The following is an 8,481-nucleotide window of genomic DNA, read 5'->3' on the forward strand; positions in this document are numbered from 1 at the left end:
TCAGGGTGTTTGTTTTTGTCCCTCAAGGGCCCTCAGGGATTCCAAGGGCATTGGGATGCCTATGTTCTTCCGGAAATCTTCGGCGTACCTCCAGGACTTTTAGGGGTGTAAGGGTATATCTCTTATCTCTTTTTCTATCCGCCACCTTCGGAAGATTCTTGATGCCTCTGGTGTTCGTTTTCGCCCCACAGGGGCTTCCGTGGACACACAGGGGCCTTCAGGAGCGTTAAGAGGAGCTCTATGGCTTTCCAGGTACCAGCACACGCTGAGACCTTTAAAGGGAATTAGGGCGAATCTGTTTTGTTCTAACCTCGCCTTCTCCGCACGTTTCGGATGCTTCTAATCACTTATTTATTTATTTATTTATTTATTTATTTATTTATTTATTTATTTATTTATTTATTTATTTGTTTGTTTGTTTATCTATTTATCTATTTGTCTAATGTCTTCTGGAGTCTTAGGAATTATTGATTTTCCGGAAACCTTTAATATATCTTATGGACCTACAGAGAAGTCAGTTTATGTTATTTATCTGTAGTCCAACCTCCTTCTCACATTCTTTTTATGTAAATACGGGTGTTCTCGATCAGCTTTTTAGGGCTTTCAGGGTCCTTAAAGGGCGATGGAATGTTTTTCTGGACACCTGCATATCATCATGAAGGGTCTGCAAGGTCGCTCGCGCTCGTTCGTCTTGTTTTGTCACTGCGGTTTCCAGAAGTCTATAGAAGTATGCTCTTGTCCCACAGGACATTTTAAGGACCCCAGGTGTGTTGGGGATGTCTTCTTTCTGTTCCCCAGGGGCCTCCGGGCCCGTCAGGGGATGAATATTTGATCTTCCATATGCCATCATTATCATGAAGGGTCATCAAAACTTATCTTCCTTGTTGGTTTTGTTCTCCCAGACTCTTTGCACATTCCCGACCCCTGTGGATGTTTGTTTTCGTCCCCAGGGGCCAACAGGGGCTTTCACGGCAGTTAGAGGATGAATATGTGTTCATCTATATGCCGTCATTATCATGATAGGCCATCAAAATTCATCTCTCTTGTCCGTTTTGTACTTTCTGATCCTTTGGACATTTTTTATCCCCGTGGGTACTTTTTTTGTCCCCCAAGGGCTGACAGGGGCTTTCAGGTCTCTTCAGGGGCATGTAACGGGATGAATATGTGCTCTTCCATACGCCATCATTATCATGAAGTGTCTTCAAAATTCATCTTTCTTGTTCGTTTTGTTCTCCCAGACTCTTTGCACATTCCCGACCCCTGTGGGTGTTTGTTTTCAAGCCCAGGGAGCAACAGGGGCTTTCAGAGCCGTTAGAGGATGAATATGTGTTCATCTATATGCCGTCATTGCCATGATAGGTCATCAAAATTCATCTCTCTTGTCCGTCTTGTTCTCCCGGACATTTTGGACAACCCTGATCCCTGTGGGTATTTTTTGTCCCCCAAGGGCTAACAGGGGCTTTCAGGTAACCTTCAGTGGCATTCAGGGATGTAAGGGGATGAATATGTGTTCAACCATATGCCATCATTATCATGAAGGGTCTTCAAAATTCATCTTCCTTGTTCGTTTTGTTCTCTCAGACTCTTTGCACATTCCTAGACCCTGTGGGTGTTTGTTTTCGTCCCCGGGGGCCAACAGGGGATTTCAGGGCCTTCAGGGGCTTCCAAGGCCGTTAGGGGATGAATATGTGTTCTTCCATATACCATCATCATCATGAAGGGTCATCAAAATTCATCTCTCTTGTCCGTTTTGTTCTACCAGATATTTTGGACAATCTTGATCCCTGTGAGTATTTTTAGTCCCCCAAGGGCTAACAGGGGCTTTCGGGTACCTTCAGGGGCCTTCAGGGGCCTTCAGGGGCTATCAGGGACGTTACAGGGGACACACGATTTCTTCTCAATACCTTCACGACATTCTCCAAAGACTTTCTGGGTCTGTAACGCGATTTCCGAACAGCGTCTCCTGCGCAACTGTGATACCGTTTGCCGTTTGTTTTGGATCCCTCTGGGTATTCGTTTTCGTCACAAGGACCCTCAGGGGCATTTTGGGGCGTGAGGAGACGTCTGCGCGCCCCTCCTGATACTTTCGCACATCCTTGAACCCCCGGGGATGTTTGTTTTGTCCTTGGGAGACCTTCAGGGATCGTCAGGAACATTTCGGGGTCCGCCCTAATGGATGTTTTGTCAATAATTTCGATGTTTTTGCATCACTTAAAGAGGATGTGTGCGCATTTATTTAAACGTGCTTGTGCAAGCATATTCGTAAATGTTCGTTGCAATACATAATCATATGGGACTTACACGATAACCATACAAATACATATACATGTTCTTAAAGTATCCTATTAACATTCAAACACACACACACACACACACACACACACACACACATATAATATATATATATATATATATATATATATATATATATATATATATATATATATATATATATATATATATATATATATATGTGTGTGTGTGTGTGTGTGTGTGTTTGTGTGTGTGTATACTGTGTATATATACTGTATATATATATATATATATATATATATATATATATATATATATATATATATATATATATATATATATATATATATATATATATATATATATATATATATATATATATATATATATATATATATATATATATATATACATATATACATATATATATATATATATATATATATATATATATATATATATATATATATATATATATATATATATATATATATATATATTCATACTTTCAAGTACTAAGCCACACATACCCTAACAATATCGAATCCACTTTACCTTGGGGATAACTTATATCCAAAGGATTTGTGTCGTTTTTGGGTCGATGGATAAATTCACTGTCACCCATGAATCAACTCAAAAGGCTTTGGTTAGAATCCTGGCCAGAGTAGAGGTCCTTTTATGTGTACTGGATTATCAGCGTGAGTGAAATGCACATCGATGAGGTATTTTGCGGCTTATGTGTACGTGTAATATATATATATATATATATATATATATATATATATATATATATATATATATATATATATATATATATATATATATATATATATATATATATATATATATATATATATATATATATATATATATATATATATATATATATATATATATATATATATATATATATATATATATATTTCATACATATACATATATATTCATACATATACATATATACAAAGAATGTCGTTGAAAGGAGGAATAAATAAAAAAAAAAATTAGCATATAATTAGAGGGCGGTGGAAAGAAGAAAAACTTGACTGCTGATCACTCCACAAAGACGGTCTGTCAATTAGTCAAAGACGACTTGAATCCCTTCCACAAAAGCTCTGCAATCAATAATCAGGCAATAGCAATAAAATAAGCAGTCGCTTTAACTAAAAAGGAAAATCCGAAATAAAAATTAGAAGTTCGAAGACGTGAAAGTCACTGTCGTGACATGATTTTTTTTCATATGCAAATTCTTAAAACAAATTTTTTTTTTTTTTTTTTTTTTTACTGATTTTAGTGTTAGTCTTTTGTTACGTCTTGAGTGTCAGTTTGGCGAATTATTCATAGCTGATTTTATTTAATTTTTCTCTCTACGGCTTGTCTTTTATTTCTGTCTGATGAATATTTAATGACGATAGTTTCAAGGTCCCCTGCATTGTTAAATTATTTTGAAAGGTTAATGGAAAAACTAATCCTAATTTACCAAGAATCTTTGTGGTAGCTGGTCATTAGGATGATTCTCCTGTATATAAAACAGAGAAATGACTTTTTTTGAAACTTAATGGGATAATGCTGCCCTCAAATGGAAAACTGCAGTATCTGCGAAAAATACAAAACTGAGAAAAATGGTAGATACTCCCTCGCCCTCCTACCGACTTTGCAGACGCTGCAAATGGGACCCCCTAAATACTCGTGGAAAGCATTGAAGAATCATTTTGAAACTGCAGTAACTTGTGTATTAGTGTTTCACGAGCCCAATAGGTGGCATATCTCAATTTCGAAAATTTTGCAGATACTGCAGTTTTCATTTTAGGGCAGAATGGGCGGTCGGAATGGGCCAAAGTGAGACCTAATTAGACGAAATTCTGTGCAACGTCAGTTCCTAGTTTAGTTCAATAGAAAGTGAAATAAACAGATAGATAATTACACCAATCAATCAATCGATGCATGAATACATTAGCATATAACATTACTGCAACTTCCAACTTACGTTAAGGGTTTGGTGTGACCGGACATGGGTCACGTCGAGGCCTGAAAAAAAAAAAAAGAGTACTTTGTAATACTTGAGCAAAATCTGGTTATATATCATATGTGTACAATTATGTTCTAATTAAATAACATCAGATGAGTAAAGTTTGCATGACAAAGAAACACAACAGAAAACATTAAACAAATAAACATGTTTTTATTGTTTCAAATGTTGAAAAATAAGGACAGAAAAGCAATAATGAATAAATATTGAACATTAAATATTAACATGCAAAGACACGAAAATCACATATACATGCATAAACGCCAAAGCAATGATGATAATAGCTAAAATAGAAAGAAATGCAAAAGCAATAAAAATGGGGAAGAAGAAATAAACAAGGAATAAAAAAACTGGAGGTTACGTAAATGTGGGAGTTGCCTCAACAAGGTGTATAATGCCTTATATAAATAGTACAAAAAAACACAGTCTAGGTATTCGTCACTCTGACTTAACTGCGTGCTTGCGTGAGTGCGCGCTGAGCTTATGAAATTCTTTGGAGATGATGCATGCATGCATGCATGTATATACAGTATGTATGTATGTATGTATGTATGTATGTATGTATGTATGTATGTATATATATATATATATATATATATATATATATATATATATATATATATATATATATATATATATATATATATATATATATATATATATATATATATATATATATATATATATATATATATATATATATATATATATATATATATATATAAATATATATATAAATAAATATTCTAAATGATTCTAAACGCTGATTAAACCATAAAAATATCATAAAATAAATACAAACATAAAAAGTATAAAACCACCTTCATTGCTATCTAGGGAGGAAATGATTTAGCGCCGCAATAAATTTCGCGTCTCCAAAATAAGGATCAACAAAATTGGCTTTCGCATTTTCATCTCGAGATTTCATTTGTTGTTGATTTGGTTCTCAAAATAATGTTCCCGACTTATCCACCCTGTGCTCGCTGATGCGGAAGGGTTAGTCACAATAGAGGAGCGTCCTCTCTCTCTCTCTCTCTCTCTCTCTCTCTCTCTCTCTCTCTCTCTCTCTCTCTCTCTCTCTCTCTCAAATGCGAATATCTATGATATATATTCGCCACATATCTCTTCCCTCCTAGAGATTTCCTTCTAAATAAATAAAAGTCTCTCTCTCTCTCTCTCTCTCTCTCTCTCTCTCTCTCTCTCTCTCTCTCTCTCTCTCTCAAATGCGGATGTCTGTGATATATATTCGCATATATCGCTTCCTTCCTAGAGATTTCCTTCTATAAAAATCAAAGTCCCACTCTCTCTCTCACTCTCTCTCTCTCTCTCTCTCTCTCTCTCTCTCTCTCTCTCTCTCTGTGTCTCTCTAAAATGGGAATATCTGCAGTATAATGTATATTCCCACATACCTCCTCCTTACTGTACTATAGATTCCTTTCTATAAGAAAATTCATGTATAAATCTCTCTCTCTCTCTCTCTCTCTCTCTCTCTCTCTCTCTCTCTCTCTCTCTCTCTCTCTCTCTCAAATGCGAATATTTATAATATATATTCCCCACGTACCTCCTTCCCAGAGATTCCTTTCTAAAAGAAAATACACGTAGTTTATAAATCTCTCTCTCTCTCTCTCTCTCTCTCTCTCTCTCTCTCTCTCTCTCTCTCTCTCTTGCCTTGTGGTGCAGTGGTATGCAGGCCCAGCTAAAAAACTGATGGACCCGTGTTTGATTCCCGAACCGGACGAGGAGGGACGAATAATCACGTTCCCTTAAATAATAAGAATAAAAAAAGTGAATAAATAAATATAAAACAGAAATAAATAAAAGATAAAAAATAAGATATGAAAACCATGCCTTTGTTGAACTACACAATGAAAGATGTTCTTAGTTGTAAGTCGGCAGATTGGGTCGCAAAGTTTGAAGGAAGAGAGAGAGAGAGAGAGAGAGAGAGAGAGAGAGAGAGAGAGAGAGAGAGAGAGAGAGAGAGAGAGAGAGAGAGGAAAGAAAAATAATAGACAAAAAGACTTTTCCCCTTTTCTCTCAAAAATCAGTTTGTCTGTCAACACGAACCATGCATTAAATTATTATTATTAATTATTATTATTATTATTATTATTATTATTATTATTATTATTATTATTATTATTATTATTATTATTATTATTAAACAGATTGTGTTTTTAATAACATAAAATTGTAAGGTATTTTTTAAAAAAGGGGGAGCCTCCTGACCCGAATGGAATATAGCTCAACCTACCGTAACTTAACCTAAGCTAATTTAAGCTTTCCATATGAACCTAACATTCAGATGTTAGGAATTATCTGTAATGACAATCACTCCCAGTATTATTGTGTTCTCAAGTGAGTTTAATTTTCAGTATCATTCATATATATATATATATATATATATATATATATATATATATATATATATATATATATATATATATATATATATATATATATATATATATATATATATTTCTTTCTTCATAATAATAATAATAATAATAATAATAATAATAATAATAATAATAATAATAATAATAATAATAATAATAATAATAATAATAATAATAATAATAATGCATGTCTGTTACAAATTCTAATTTTTCTTAAAGCCTAATTTATATCATGTCTACCATATTCTATCTTCGACCACTACCACCCATCTTCTCTTTAAACCGCCCCCAAAAAAACAACAGAAAACCTTCCCCTCCAACTCCCCATCTCCACCCCCTTCATTCCCTCCCCAACCCCCAACCCCAAAAATCTTCTATCCCTCAGTAATACTGACGTGCAATTCCCCAGCTCACAAAGGATGACACGAAGGTCCCACCTCTGTCCATAGCTAATCTTAGGGGAATTTATCCCCGTGAACAAACCTAGGGGGGTATTCCAAGTTTGGGGGAAATTTTAATCCCAAGCAATATGGGATCAGTGGCCTTTTGTCCCCTGATAAAAAATTCCATCAGCTTAGAGGAGTAATATGTTGCTTAAAGCTATTTTCTTTTTGAAGGCTAATCCCCTTTTCGCAAATATTGCATGGCTCCCTCTATCTACACTACGGTCGTGGCCTCACGCGAGAGAGAGAGAGAGAGAGAGAGAGAGAGAGAGAGAGAGAGAGAGAGAGAGAGAGAGAGACATTGTGGGGATAGGGAAGAAATATCTTTGGAATGGAAAGAGATTACAAGTTTGACAAGAGAGAGAGAGAGAGAGAGAGAGAGAGAGAGAGAGAGAGAGAGAGAGAGAGAGAGAGAGAGAGAAGCTGGCTTCACAACATCTAGGTTATTGACGCCTTAATAAAATTAAACAGGAAAATGGTCTAGGAATGGAAAGAGAATATGAAGAGGAAGGGGTGTAAATCTATCTATCTATATATCTATCTACATATACATATATATGTATATATAATATATATATATATATATATATATATATATATATATATATATATATATATATATATATATATATATATATATATATATACATGTATATACTGATATATAAGTGCATACATGCATATATGTATATACTGTATATTATATAGTATATATATATATATATATATATATATATATATATATATATATATATATATATATATATATATATATATATATATATATATATATATATATATATATATATATATATATATATATATATATATATATATATATATATATATATATATATATATATATATATATATATATATATATATATATATATATATATATATATATATATATATATATATATATATATATATATATATATATATATATATATATATATATATATATATATACTGTATATATATCAGATCTTTGCTAACGAAGAGAAAATTCAAAGAGAAACCAAGACAAGGAAGGAATATATTAATATCTTGTGAACAAAGAACTAATATGATATGGAATGATGGACCGTAAAGAAAGAGAGAGAGAGAGAGAGAGAGAGAGAGAGAGAGAGAGAGAGAGAGAGAGAGAGAGAGAGAGAGAGAGGAGAGGGTTGGCTTAGAAGTATTTACAACAACAAATCCTCTAAATATTCTTGTCTGTCAACATTCCATCAACATTTTTACATTCCGCCGAAATGTTTTATTTGCAGTGCAACATTTAAGAGCAATCTGCAAAAAAAAAAAAAATCTCTGGCTCGGGGATTTACGGAGGGATTTCTACGCAGCGATCGGCAGAGAA

The sequence above is a fragment of the Macrobrachium rosenbergii genome, chromosome 54, assembly GCF_040412425.1.
Source record: "Macrobrachium rosenbergii isolate ZJJX-2024 chromosome 54, ASM4041242v1, whole genome shotgun sequence".
Classification (NCBI taxonomy): Eukaryota; Metazoa; Arthropoda; class Malacostraca; order Decapoda; family Palaemonidae; genus Macrobrachium; species Macrobrachium rosenbergii.